Genomic DNA, 13,262 nt, shown 5'->3' on the forward strand with positions numbered 1-13,262 from the left:
TATTCTCACCACATCTTCATTCACACATGATTCCTCTTCTACCTCTTCATGCGATGATGTGGCTTGGGAATCTGCTGGTACTGTTTCAGAAGTATCATTTCGTGATCGTTTGGCATCTTGCTTTGTGGACAATAATTTAACGCACACTCAGGGGAATAACATGTTATCTCTTCTACGTACCCATTCGTGTTTTTCTAGTTTGCCGAAAGATATAAGAACGCTCATTAGTACACCACGTACCAGTGTCGTCACCTCTGTGGTAGAACCAGGAGAGTATGTTCATTTTCATGTAGAGTTGGAAATAGTTAAACAGTTATCTCAATGTTCTCCACTAATTCCTGGAGAGTTGCAATTGGATTTTCATGTGGACGGATGTAGTTTAGATAGTACCAATACAATTCAAATTTGGCCTATTCAAGTCAGAATTGTAAATATCTTAAATAGTAAACCCATTGTAGTAGGGATTTATAAAGGCACCCAAAAACCCAAGGATTGTAATAGTTATCTTAAAAAATTTGTCTCTGAAAAGTAACTTGATAATGTCAAATGGAAGCATTACGTTCCATGAGAAAAAAATTCCAGTCGTATTAAGATGTTTTATTGCTGATGCACCAGCTCGAGCCTTTATTCTTCATCACAGAGGCCATATGTCTCATCAACCTTGTTCCAAGAGCAAAGTTTGTGGTACACAGGAAAGAGGTCGTCAGGTTTTCAATGGTGTGGTTGTGTTACCACAAAAACTGAGTCAGTTTAGTTAATAGGATAGTCCGTTTATTTTATGAGCGTGTTCAACATACAATGGACAGTCGCGAACTTGTAATCGGAGACAGAGAGACTGACAGATAAAATACGCAGACCGATAGGCAAGGAGCGCAAGAAGTGCAAGAAGAAGGTTTTGTGGATTTCCTCCCTTTATATTTGTCATCTGCAGCACTAGAAATGATTAAATGCGATACTTTGAGCACTGAAATAACATATGTCAGCTAGGAAGATGTTAGGGCAAAATGTTACCGAATGTCATTGGAGGCACACATTAGTATCAGTGTGTCTTCTGACCCCCTGATGTAGGTCCCAAAAACAAAATTTCACCATGATGATGACCCCCCCCCCCCTGCAGTGCTTGCGAAACGTTGGGAAATTTCTTCCTTTAGGACACGGCTTACACCCAAAAGTCTCAACAGACATAATTGTATGATGCCGGGCGGTGAAAAAATGTCTCAAATCTATGATTGGGTATATACATATACATAATAATTGTGTGTATATGTGTAATATAATTCAAACTTATTCTTTATTTTGAGGATGGGGAAAGAAAGATTGCTAAAATAACTATGTAACATACATAATACTAACCTTTTGATGCTAGGGTAAGGAAAACTGCCAAAACCTTACCAGTATTCACAAAACAAAAATTACATTATATTGTTTAAAAAATTTATATAATTAATTGAATTTTTTAAACCGGTCACAAAATAATTAATAACTAAAACAAAACTTACGTTAATACATAAACTTATAATTATCGAATACTGAAATTTAAAAAAATATATAAAACGAAACAAAACCTTGAACATTTGACTTTCTTTTCTTAAACAATAAAAACATAATAAATAAAATTCGGTTCCTTATGTATGATAATAAAACCAAAATAAATAAAATATATTTAAAGTCCGCGTGTTCGTTAATTAAGCGGAATCGACAGTTAAATTAATAAACTAGTAAAATTACGTTTTAATAGGTTTATTGATAAACATTAACGTAAAGAGAAATGGACGTGATACTCGCGAGGTATGTACAGAAAGAATGAATGATGAAAAACGAAAAATAATAAAAATGGAAAGGTAAATTAATTGCTTATGTTTTAAATTCCCTCGGCAATATCAACAAAGAAAAGAGAAGGGGAAAGCAAGAAGGCCGCTGTTACAGATAGAAATGCGTATTTTTGTTTCTAACTGCAGAATTCATGTATGCGAAATTGACACGGAATGAGATGTGAAATATTGTAAGAGATTAGTGGAGGATGGCTACTGCTAGTCATTTGATACGAAAATTGTGTATACCACAAAGAGTAAACACCCGAATCTCGTTGACTTTGGCGACTACGCGATATCGTTTGTTGCATCTCAAGCCAATAGCGTGTAAAGATAGTCACAATGTGTCTATCTTAGGCCGCAAAAAACACCTCAATTTGGAGAACTTTCTCACCTGTAGGGTTCTAGCGAGCACGGAAAAACCGAAAGGTGGATCCGGGGCCGCCAGGCTACAAAGGGTCGCGAGGTTCGGGTAAAAGGAAATATGATTGTAAATTAAAGCGATTAACCGTCTGGTGAAAGTCATTGCGCATGTGGCATGCAAGGATGAGCCCAGAATTTGTATACCTGGCACGACGGTTTAAAATAAACAGTACAAAGCGGCAGCTTTAGCCTTTTCCACGAATCTCAGTTTAGTTGATAAGAGTAGGGGAACAGTATGTAAAGCGCGCGAGCGAACTTTCAGTTCAGTTGTCCATTCGTCATCGAACCGTTACACAAATCCGAATTCGTTAAACGGGTGAAAATAAAGTTGTGTTCAGATACAGCTGCAATTAGGTTGCATCCGCAATTGCAACCAATGGAAAAGTACGGCCGCAGAGGCCGCAATTAGGGTGCATCCTTTAGTGCAACCAATGGAATAGAGCGACCGCGGCTGCGAGATTTGCTTCCTCCTTCTCGAGGCGCTCGAAGCGCCAGAATGGCACGCGGGAGAAATGACGTGTGGGAATTAAACGTCTCGTGCACCAACACACCGATGTGGGAGTTGGTATGCGTACCAATGGTCCTCCACGGAAATGTCGGATTGAGAACGGAAACCTCGCACCAAGCGAGATATCGGGGTCACCAGTGGCCAGAAGCCACACGTTCTCGGATGAGAACGCACGAAATTACTTTGTCCAAGATGGACGCGCCACGTGGCCGCGGCGAGTAGGAAGTAGGTTAGGAACACGAGGCCCACTCCTCGAGAACAACCAACACGTCGGGTAACGACCGAGATAACGAGCTCTATTCCAGATCACTCGCAGGAGCTCGCGATACTCATTAACGAGTCGCGATATTATATTTACAACCCGGCACGGTCCAGCGGCAATACGCCGCAGAGTCAAGAGATACAAAGCGAAACACGTCTAAATACTACGACGGTTGTAACGAGAAGAGCGAATCGCCGGCGAGGCGCTCCTCGCCGGGAACGCGCGATTAACGCAGGCGCACTAGCGCATGCTATACGGGGCATGCGTCTGAGTGCAGCCATCCTCCCCACAGACGCGTCGCTGAGGCGCCACATATATAAAACAAAACAAAATATTGCACATTTGTCTCGGTCTTTTCACATTCGGCTAATTACTATCACATGTGCTTTCTTTATACAAATTTTGTGCATTATGCAATTCGAGATGTCGCGAATCTATTTCAAAATTGGTACAATTAATATTGTTAGATTTAAAACTGGACCTAGGGCTCCGCCCCATAATGTCTTTGACTCCGCTACCTTCATCATAATATGCTATCATCATAATATACAGTGTGTCCCACGAACTCTGTCCACTTGAATATCTTGGTTATTTCAAACAATACGAGAAAATGTTACGTACAGAAGTTGTAGGGTTTAAGAAACTACATAATATGGTATAAATGATATTCTTGCAGGTGGAGGCGTACAGAAGATATAGAGGTCACTTTGTTTTTTTAAATAGAATGTCCAATTTTTTATGCCCGATTTTTGATAGATTGCGTATTGTGAGTATAAAAGTACTAAAGTGTATTTGTCCTAAAAGCTACCGTTGCTGAGATATTTGACTTCTCATGAAGAATGTTCGAAATGTCGGTCATCTGCAGCGATGCAACGTTGTAGCCTTTGAACTGTTGCGTCTCTTACACGTGTTATTATTGGAGCGACTATTGTAGCACACGCTGCGATAATTCGTTGCTTCATACCTTCCGGAGCATCTCGATACACAATATTTTTCAATGTTCCCCACAAGAAAAAATCTAGTTATCTCTTAATGGCACGTTTTCTAATAAATTTGGCAATGTATTTCTTAAGAACGTATCATATTTTTCACCAGTAAAAGTGTCGTCAATGAAATAAGGCTCAATTATTTATTGCCCTATGACCAACATCTTTGATGATCAATTTCTCGTAGTCAGTGAGGATTTTGTACTGACCAATAATGCGTGTTATGTACATTAACACGCCCAGTGCTGGGAAAAGTATCCTCATCGGTAAATAGTATTCAAGAGAAAAAAAGTGGATTGATTTGTAGCTGCTCTTGAGCCCATCCACAAAATCTAACACGGTTTACATAATCCATGTCATGTAATTTCTGGTGAAGGCTAATGTGATACGGATGATATTTGTGATGAGTGAGAATTCGTGATGCACTACTTTTGCTGACTTCAGATTCGCGCTGAATCTGACGTACACTGATATGAAGATTATAATGTACTATCGCAACAACATTAATTTCATCATCTTCATCACTACATACAGGCTTTTCACGATTCATCTTACGAACAGCCAGAGATTTTCAGTTTCTTTTAATTTTTTACACAATCTTTCAAAAATCGAGTGTGAAGGGCATATGCGGTTTGGATATCTCTCACCGTACAAATTTCGGGCCACAATTACGTTTCCCTTACTTTCTTCATAAACTAGAAGCATCTCTAATTGTTCTTCGAATGAAAATTTCATATTGACTATCTTATGTTCACTAACTGAGAAACTGACTGACACTGAGAGACGTCGAAAGCCTACCAATGTTTACAGTTGACGTGTTCATATCCTTGAATACGTTCCATAATGAAAGTAATAGGATGAAAACAGTCAAATATCTCAGCAACGGTAAGTTTTAGGGCAAATACGCTCAATGCTTACAAACCCTACAACCCTACAACTTCTGTAAGTAACATTTTCTCGTATTGTTTGAAATAACCAAGATATTCAAGTGGACAGAGTTCGTGGGACACACTGTAGATACATTACTATTTTGGACGCGCATGTGCGAGAAATCTTGGTCGATATCTCAGCACTGCTAGCAGAGAGGAACAACCCTCCAATCAGTGATGGGATAATGGACGGTTTTTTTTTCGCGCATGCGCGACCAAAACCAGTACTGTATCTATATTGTGGAGAAAGTGGGGGAGAAGTGTTGTTAGCGAGAAAGTGCTGAAAGAGTCTAGGACGATATATTGTATATTATGTGTAATATAGAAATGTATTTTATTTTGTTTACTATATTGTATTTATGGCGAGCGTGATGGCGAGCGTTATGGTGGATTTGATTTGTTTTATTTTATTTGATTTGGATATATTGTTATTATTTTATTTTTATTATGTTATTATAATTATTATATGAAAAGCGACAGTAGCTCTCTCTCTCTCTAGCGATGTCATTAGTGGTACGCGATTGTGCGAGTTAAAGGAGATATGATGTAAAGGGATTGTAACCCTGAGGGGAACAATAAATGAATACTACTATATTGTATATTATGTACATATATGTAGTATCGTAGATTTACAAGCAGAGGCCACGACCTTCGGGTCACCGATTCGGTTGAAACTTTGCACACTTATAGATCTCGTTCTCCTGTTCATGAATATATACCATTATAGGGGCAGATACCCAATAGTTTTCGAGATATTGACGATTAAAGTATCATTATTGCCTATGTAATGCTGTATTTTATCTAGGCTACAAGAGTCGGTGTGGCGCGACGGTAGCGTGCCAAGTTTTCAACCGGACGACCAGGGTTCAAATCCTGCCAACTAACGCATTTTTTTAAATTTCATTATGTTTTATATTAATTTACAGGATTATTTACTATTATTATATCATATATTAAATGATAATTAAATAGTAATAGTAATTTATATATTAAATATATATATTAAATTTTAAGAAGTCTTTATAAATATCTTGTGTTAACTTTCCGGATTTCGAACCAGTTACTATTACGTTTGTGTGATGTGACATAAGTTCATCTACCTTTTCTTGAACAAGTGCGGTCTTTTCTCCCTTATATGTTATTGCCCTTTCGAACGTTGATTGATACTGACAACCTATCCTGATCCGTGTTGATTATATATTTTAAATGGAATTGTGAGGTGATATATTTTACTGCTTTCCGATCATTTTCGGCGGCCTGCTATATTTTATCAAAATGAAACCAGTACTTATCATTATATGCATTGAAGAAAAAGAATTTAAAACTAATCATTAGAGGAAAATTCAAACTTTATCACTGCGAGTACGAATGGTAAGTAATGTGACCCACCGTTTTCAAACTGTGTTGCGTTCTCAAGACTTTCCTCGATCCCAAGAGCGTCTCCGATATCAGTGTTTATTGATTGTTTATATTGGGGATGATAATGCAACCAACGAAGTTCCGAACTGCATTTTTGATTGAAATTAACAATATAAATATGCAATGATAAAACATAATGAAGTTAAAAAAAAACGCGTTACAGTCGACAGGATTTGAACCCTGGTCGTCCGGCTGAAAACTTGGCACGCTACCGTTGCGCCACACCGACTCTTGTTATAGAATAGAAAAAATACGGTATTACATAGTATTAGTTTCTCAACACAGGGTAGGAAACCGCACGTCGCTCCGAACACGGGTGAAATGGTACAGGCCAAAATTCCTCTCGATCCACCGTTATGTTCACTTTGGCGCGTACCGCTCCCCGCCGGCTCGCAGGCCTACCGGCCCCGGTCGACCCTTTGGGTCTGACCGTGCACGTTGCCCCAATTCGCAGAAGGGTGGTCACATCCTCCTCCTTGGGTCATAAACGGGCCTAGATCGCTGGTGTCAGCGATCTTACCACGCGGCCTTTTGTTCTTTCCGACCTTTCGAATGTCGAACACATGTTACGCGATGCTGGCGAGAATCCCCTTTTCAGGAGACCGGTGAACACAACGGTTTCGATCTGTCTCTCTCTCTCTCTCTTTCTCTCTCTCTCTCTCTCTCTCTCTCTCTCTCTCTCTCTCTCTGCACGCACCCTTTTACAATCATCATTCACATGAGCCATACAACGCATTTCTTATAACTAACGCCAATACAAGAGAATATACCAGAATACACCAGAATAGCCGAACACGCCAGAATACAACAGAATACGCAAATCATGTTTCACACCACTTCCGAATACATGTAATAACAAACTGCGGATCCTTAACACACTATAAACATAAACGGCATTTCGTCCGCAACACATAGGAAATAATGAAACTTTAATCGTCAATATCTCGAAAACTACTTGGTATCTGCCCCTATAATGGTATATATTCGTGACCACTAGAACGAGATCTATAAGTGTGCAAAGTTTCAACGGAATCGGTGACCCGAAGGTCGTGGCCTCTCTTTGTTAGGCAGGATGTCGTTGGGTTTTCAATGGCAGGAAGAGGGCCGTAAAACATCGAGGCCCAATAAAAGCCAGACCCAAAGGAAGAGGGCCATAAAACATCGAGGCCCGACTAAAGCGAGACCCAAGGGAAGAGGGCCACAGAAGGGAAAGTGTCCCTGACGAAGGCCAGGCCCAAGGGAAGAGGGCCATAAGAGAGAAAGTGTCCCTGACGAAAACCAGGCCCAAGTGTAGGCTGGGATTTTTTCGAGGGACACACACAGGATTTGGGGATGAGAGCGGGTGTGTGAGTGCGGATTAGAAAAGGACATTTTTGGGGAGAACGGACAGATTTGCGTTGACTGCGGAGAATGAAGGACGTGAGCGATGCTTGAGAGTTGAAATATCTAATTGTTTCCGACATCGAAAATATATATTCAACACCTTTTTTTATATTTTAAATAAACACTTATTATAAACTATATACCACATATACTGTAACGTTGGCCCTTCTCGCCGCGAAGGGAGGCGGAAACGGGGCCAACTCCGAGAATTTACAGGCACAGAGGCCGGGCCGTGTACGGCCGTGAGTACGCGGTCCTCCCGGTACTAACGCGTCCTTCAAGGCCAAAACCGAAAAGAGAGCCTACTGCTCGGGCGCCAGGCACCGGAAGGGTGCCACGCGAAACGCGGGGGCTCCTCGCCCTCGGGCGAAGCGGAGGTCGGGAGCCGGGCCACGCAGTGCCACCACTGCGGCGAAGATGTGGACACGGCGCGGCATACCTTGGAGGAATGCCCTGCTTGGGCAGAGCCGTGCCGTGTCCTTAGAGCCGCGGTGGCAGAGTGGGACCTCTCGTTGGCGGCCGTGGTCGACCACATGGTCGGCAGCGAGAGGTCGTGGATGGCGGTGGCCTCCTTCTGCGAGGACCTGATGTCCCAGAAGGAGGCCGCCGAGTGAGCCCGGGAAAGGGACCCGGGCTCTGCCAAGAGAGTTTGGGCGCGGGGACGACCCCCGCACCGACGTGTGCCCCCCACGAGGGGCACCGCGAGGGAAGGGAGTGCGCGGGAGTCTCCCCCGCGCCCTGATGTGCCCCCACCAATGGGGGCGGTGGATTTGGGAACCCGCGGTGCAAGCTGACCCGGGCCCCTAGGGGGGAGCATAGCTCCCCCCGTGATAGGACGACACCCCCCGGGTTAATTTCCCAGTGTGGGGGGGGGGGGGTGTCGGTCCGTCCCTCCCCCAGGGGAGGGGGATTCGTGGGGGGTTTTGGGTAAGGGAGGGTCGGTGAGTTCCGGTGGTGGTGTTCCTTCGGGACACCGGCCCCGAGCGGGGCACGAAGACTCCGGGAGCTGTGGGTCGACCGAGCTGGGGCTCGGGAAGCCCAATCCGACGGCTCCAGGGATGGGGACACCGGGCGGGTCCCTCCGCCCGGGGTTTTGTAGCGTATGCAATGGGGGAGGCTAACCCCCTCCCCCGGGGTATGATGTTAGCTGAGAGGTGTCCTGTTGAATTCTCGCGTGATCCATACACCTCCCCCTGTAGCTTAGGTGGGCGTGAGGTTTTAGTGGCTAGTCCCCAGGGGTACCCTCCCTCGAGATAGTCCCACATCATCCTGGCTTCCCCCAGGGAGCCGGGGTATGCGAAAAGCATTTCCTCACGAAAAATAAGGCTTAGACAATAACACAGACACGACGCACGTACTATTAGACTTAGAACAAACAATCAAAACGCTAGGAATACATTGGGACGCTAAACGCGACGAGATTACATATAGTGTGAACGAATTTTCACAAGAAGATCAGGTCACAAAACGCACCATGCTATCACAAATCGCGGCATTATTTGATCCGTTAGGACTAATTGCGCTAGTGATCATACGCGCAAAGGTATTGATGCAGGATCTGTGGAAGTTGCAGTTAAATTGGGATGAATCGGTTCCGGCTAGTATTTTTACAATTTGGCGTACATTTTGCAAGGAGCTGAAACAATTGAAAAATGTAAGAATTCCCAGGCAAGTGACACTAAAGAATCACGGGACGATGCAATTACATGGTTTTTGTGACGCAAGTGAACAAGCTTACGGGGCTTGTATCTACATACGAACAATCGATACGGAAAACAACGTAAAAACGCAACTACTAACAGCTAAACTACTAAGCTACGAATGGAGACATGTTTCGTCAGCAGAAAACCTTGCAGATTTATTATCACGCGGCTTAAGCACAAACGAATTGATCGATAACGCATTTTGGTTTCACGGTCCATCTTGGGTAAATTATAAGGAAGACAATTGGCCCGTTTCTGGTTTAGAGCCGATGACAATACCTGAGGTTCGGCCTTCTGTAATATTGACCACGCGCACTGTCGAACCAGACATTTTGGAAAGGTTTTCATCATTTTCAAGGTTAAAACGCGTTTTAGCGTACATTTTACGGTTTCGACACAACAGTTCACGCAAAGAAAACAATAAAGGCACGCTGTCGACATTAGAACTTCACAGAGCAAAATAGTTAATCGTTAAAATAATTCAAAGACAAGAATACTTGTCGGAGTTCCATGCCCTGGAAAAGAACAAACCAGTAACCAGAAACCTTGCTCTCTTGAATCCATTTATATATAGATAAAGAGGGTATATTGAGGGTCGATGGGCGATTGTCTAGATCAGAATTGCCCTATAATGCTCGACATCCGATATTATTGCCCAAAGGTCATTTCGTTACAAGACTGATTATCACAAAATATTGCGACGAAAAAGCGATTTTTGCGTTCCGTCGCGAGCTCGCGTTCGTGTCCCAAGCGCGAGCCATTCCGCGTTCAGCCCCTTATGCGAACCAATCCGCGAGCGCCGACACCTCGGGAACGTTTCGCGAAGCGAGACGCTCTTTGTGGTCCGCGCTCGCCAAGAAATACCGGGCCGAATCGAGCCAGAACCGGAGTTGGCTTGGAGCAGCTCTCGGAGGTTCTTCTCCGAGCTCCAGACCACTCGCAGCCGCGTGCAAGCGCGCTCTCTACGGGTTACGTCCGTGATTGCGTGCGGGTACGCTGGTATTGGTGTAACGCGTACTACGGGTTACGTCCGCGTGCGAGCGAAGCCAGTAGTCGTGCGAGAGCATTGCTTCCGAGCACGGCTACGCACCGCGCCTCCGGCCCTCTCTCTCTCTCTTCCCGCGCTCCGACTCCGATTCCCGACTTCCTGCGATCTCCGTCCACCGACCCGTCACCGTGCCTCGCGCTACGCACGTTTAGTCCTCGTCTAGACGCAGCCGCGTTCGGAGCTCGTCCTGTGGGTACATCCGTGAGCGAGCGAACCATACCGCGATCTGCCCGAGGGCGACGAGCTAGGCGTCCCGCCGGTCCGGATACGAGGCCGAATCGCGACCCCGCGAGCTGAGCAAACGTAGGAGCACAGTTCACTAAGGAATCACGCTGAGCCGCGGTGGTTCCTGCCTTTCCATCCGCAGAACCGGAATCCCGGATCACTTCCGATCGCTCGCGACTTAGCGTCGCTCCGCCGTTCGCGACTTTGCGTCGCTCCGCGTTCCCGCCGTTTAGGATTAGTTAGCATTAAGAATAGCGTTTAAGACTACTATAGCATTAACCGTGTCGTTCATTCGCGTTGTCTTTAGCCAACGATCCCGCCGGAGATTTCCAGCAAGGAACCCCCGCCTCCCCGCACCGGACTAACGGGGGATCCTACCACGGAATAAGTGGTACCTGTAGCGGTTTTGCTCCGAGACCGTTACCAAACTCGAATGCCAGAGCATCAGTGATCAGGATCGGAAACACGTGGTGAAACAAAGGCTTACGCACAGTAACAAAACTAGAGATTGAACTTTATTGAAAATGGCGGCCACATGTGTGGTCGTCAACGACTTTAGAACAGGCGCGAACACAAGGTACGTCTGGACTGTTCGAAGACTGAGCACGAAGTGTCTTGCAAGTGGGGAGAGTGTTCCCCACTTATCGCCCTCTTCCTCAACGATGAGGATGTAGTGTTGCCAACGGCGTGTTGGCGATTCCCCTAGGGACGGCCTAGGGGACCGGCGCGTGCGCGGGACAAACTCCCTACACACTCCCCCCCCCCCCCCCCCCCCCGAGTGTGTACAAGCAACGCACGATACATATTTCTTCTTAAGATTAGAATACAATAGGTACGCCGCTACACTACAGATACATCGATTTCTTAGAGCTACGTGCTTAAATCTACTCGGTTCGTACATTATTTACAGTTGCTCGGTGGGCCGAACGACACTTTCTTAATACGCGTGTAAGTCCGTAACACGTTACCGCTGTTAGATGGGGGCGGCTCGGCGGACGCGGTCGCGAGATCATCGCGAGCGAAGTACGGGGGTTTAATATTTTCAACGGATACAGATCGAGGCTTGCCGTTATCTTATATTTCGAAAACGCGGTCGTTTGGTCGGCTTAGTATTTTATGTGGACCGATGTACGATCGCTCGTGCACTCTTTTGTTGACGCCGACGCGTAGAAATACGTGCGTGCACGTGTACATGTCTTCGAAAAGGAACGCGCGCTTTTTGTAGCGGTGAGCGACCGGGGCTGGTTTGACCGCGCGCATATGCTCGCGAAATTCTTCGAGGAATATACGCGGATCCGCAGGGCCGTCGTCGGGGAGGACGAACTCCCCGGGTATCCGGAGCGTGGCACCGTACAAATATTCGGCCGGCGATGAACCGGTGTCCATAACGTTGTTACGATGTCCGAGCAGGACGGTCGGGTGGACGCGTGTCCATGACGCATTCGCGTGACACATGATCGCAGACTTTAGGCATTGGTGCCATCGCTCAACCAGGGGGTGTCCCACTTGGACTCCGACCGATTGGACACGTCCCGATTGGACTGTCCGGATTGGACGCGTTCCTTTTGGACGCCGTCCCGATTCGACTCGTGCCGTTTGGACGCCGTAGCGGTTGGATTCATGGCGTTTGGACGCCGTAAATTTTATAATCATTGCTTTTCGAAGTCTACATATGGTGATATTATATTGTGAAATATATGGTTAAATATGACTTGCAACCTGTTAAATTTGGATCTGAATTTTTATTTTTGTGGTTAGGGTTAGGGTTAGGGTTAGGGTTAGGGTGGACCTCGGACGGAAAGTCTTTCGGAGTGGAGGGCGCTGTTAACGCCCTCCACACGTCCGATTGTCCGGGCCCTCCTACCCATATTTTATATATGGTGCAGGAGGCGGGGAAGGTTGACCTTCCGCCTCACGCAGGTGCTCTCCGGCCACGGTTGCTTCGGAGAGTACCTGCACAGAATGGGGCGGGAGCCGACTGCGCAGTGCCACCACTGCGGCGAAGATGTGGACACGGCGCGGCATACCCTGGAGGAGTGCCCTGCTTGGGCCGGGCCGCGCCGTGTCCTGCGAGCCGTAGTGGGAGGGTGGGACCTCGCGCTGTCGACCGTGGTCGACCACATGGTCGGCAGCGTGGGGTCGTGGAAGGCGGTGGCCTCCTTCTGTGAGGTCGTAATGACCCAGAAGGAGGCCGCCGAGCGGGCCCGGGAACGGGACCCGGGCTCCGCGAGGAGGGTGTGGGCGCGGGGACGACCCCCGCGCCGACGTGTGCCCCCCAGGAGGGGGGCGGAGAGGGCAGGGATGGCGCGGGGGTCTCCCCCGCGCCAACGTGTGCCCCAGGTGGTGGGGGCGGAGTGGGTCTGGCGCGGGGAGTTTCCCCGCGCCCTGTTATGCCCCCACCATTGGGGGCGGCGAACTTGGGGGCCCGGGGCGTGAGCTGACCCGGGCCCCCGGGGGGAGCATAGCTCCCCCCGTGATAGGCCGACACCCCCGGGTTATTTTCCCGATGTAGGGGGGTGCCGGTCCGTCCATCCCCGATTGGGGAGGGGGATCCGTGGGGGGTTT

At 46.7% G+C, this 13,262-nt stretch overlaps 1 protein-coding gene across 1 annotated transcript in view; it reads left to right on the forward strand.

Moving 5' to 3' along the window:
- Positions 1-1,111: 1,111 nt before the first annotated feature.
- LOC143360382 (uncharacterized) overlaps positions 1,112-13,262 on the forward strand; it is a 33,183-nt gene continuing 21,032 nt past the window's right edge. The window contains exon 1 of the mRNA XM_076799176.1: positions 1,112-1,189. The gene's annotated coding sequence lies outside the window, so the exon portion shown is untranslated. The remainder of the gene's footprint in view (positions 1,190-13,262) is intronic.

The sequence above is a fragment of the Halictus rubicundus genome, chromosome 13 (assembly GCF_050948215.1).
Source record: "Halictus rubicundus isolate RS-2024b chromosome 13, iyHalRubi1_principal, whole genome shotgun sequence".
In the NCBI taxonomy this organism is placed as follows: domain Eukaryota; kingdom Metazoa; phylum Arthropoda; class Insecta; order Hymenoptera; family Halictidae; genus Halictus; species Halictus rubicundus.